Source organism: Amaranthus tricolor, chromosome 8, assembly GCF_026212465.1.
Source record: "Amaranthus tricolor cultivar Red isolate AtriRed21 chromosome 8, ASM2621246v1, whole genome shotgun sequence".
Classification (NCBI taxonomy): domain Eukaryota; kingdom Viridiplantae; phylum Streptophyta; class Magnoliopsida; order Caryophyllales; family Amaranthaceae; genus Amaranthus; species Amaranthus tricolor.
In genome coordinates, this window is record NC_080054.1 from 13,911,762 (window position 1) to 13,913,987 (window position 2,226).

Sequence of the window (2,226 nt, forward strand, 5' to 3'; positions counted from 1 at the left end):
TGCTTTACTCGTGAGTGATGCACTGGATCTTTGGATATGCATATGGCACTGGTATTATCGCAATAAATAGGAACACATGCATACTTAATACCAAAGTCTCTTAGCTGCTGCTTTATCCATATCATTTGGGAATAGCAAGCTGCTGCTGCTACGTACTCAACTTTAGCAGTTGATAATGCAACAGTGTTTTGTTTTTTGGAACTCCACGAAACTTAACATGAGCCAAGAAATTGTACCATACCTGACGTGCTTTTTCTATTAACAAGATCTCCTGCATAATCTGCATCACTAAATGCAATATCTCAAATCAAAGACATCACTTTTAGGATAAAATAATGATAAATCATCTGTTCCCTTTAGATATCTCAAAATACGTTTCACTGCAGTTAGATGTGATTCTTTAGGGTTAGATTGAAATCTCGCACATAGACCAACACTAAATGCAATATCGGGTCTACTAGCAGTTAGATATAATAAAGATCCAATCATGCCTCTATACATAGTTTGGTCAATATTTGTTCCATTTGTATCTTCATCTAATCTTACATTAGTAGCCATGGGTGTATGGTTGGTTTTAGCGTTATTCAAGCCATATTTCTTAAGAAGTTCTTTTATATATTTTTGTTGATGAATAAAGATACCATTAGCAGTTTGTTTAATTTGCAAACCAAGAAAGAAATTTAATTCTCCCATCATGCTCATTTCAAATTCAGTGCTCATAAGGTTAGCAAATTCTTTACATAGCAATTCATTTGTGGCACCAAAAATAATATCATCAACATATATTTGAACAACTAATATATTGGAACCTTTATTCTTAAAGAATAAGGTTTTATCAATTTTACCTCTAATAAAGTCATTTTGGATCAAAAACTTTGATAGTCTTTCATACCATTGCCTTGGAGCTTGTTTCAACCCATAAAGAGCTTTATCAAGCTTATAGACATGATCAAGACATGAGGTATTCTCAAAGCCAGGCGGTTGTTCAACAAAAACTTCTTCATCAAGAAAACCATTCAAGAAAGCACATTTCACATCCATTTGATATAATTTAAAGTTCATAAATGCAGCAAAAGAAATTAAAATTCTAATAGCTTCTAACCTTGCTACTGGAGCAAATGTCTCAGTATAATCAATACCTTCTTGTTGATTGTACCCTTTGACCACGAGCCTTGCTTTGTTTCTTACAATTATTCCATGCTCATCTAGTTTGTTCCGAAATACCCATTTCAAACCAATTACCTTCTTGTGTTTCGGTTTGGGTTCTAAATGCCATACTTTGTTCCTTTCAAATTCGTTCAATTCATCTTGCATGGCTACGACCCATTCCGAATCCTTTAGAGCTTCTTCGTGATTTTTGGGTTCAAGTGATGATAGGAACGCAAAATGTGCACAAAAATTTCTCATTTGAGATCGAGTTTGTGTTCCTTTATTCAATTCACTTACAATCAAATCAAGAGGATGGTATTTTTGATATCTCCAAGGTTTTGGCACAAAATTTTTTGTGGGAACAGTAGCATGTTCTGGTTCATCAGCTTGATTAACATTCTGTTCAGCTACTGGATTGTTCTGCTCAACTGTGGGAACAGCTGGATTGGGAACAGTCTGCTGTTCCTGATGTTCTGGCAGTTCCTGAACTTGATCAGTACTTTCTGCTTCTGCTGGAACCGGCTGTTCACCAGCTGTTTCTTGATCATGCACTTTCAATTCTTCATCATCTTCTTCTAGATTTGCAAGACCTATCTTAAAATTATTTGTATCCTGTTCACTTGACAAAAAGTTAGTTTCATCGAAAATTATGTGAACGGATTCTTCCACACCCATTGTTCTTTTGTTATAGACTCTATATGCCTTACTTTGAGATGAGTAGCCAAGAAATACTGCTTCATCACTTCTTTCATCAAATTTACCTATATTCCGTTTTCCATTAACATGTACAAAACATTTGCATCCAAACACACGAAAATAGGCAATATTTGGTTTAACACCTTTAAACAGTTCATAGGGTGTCTTAGAAGTGATTGGTCTTATCAATACTCTATTTAAAATATAACATGCAGTATTAACAGCCTCGGCCCATAAATTTCTAGGTAAACCACTAGCAATCAACATAGTCCAAGCCATTTCTTCTAAAGTTCTATTTTTCCTTTCTACTACACCATTTTGTTGTGGTGTTCTAGGGGCGGAAAAATTGTGACTTATTCCATGTTCATTGCAATAACTCAT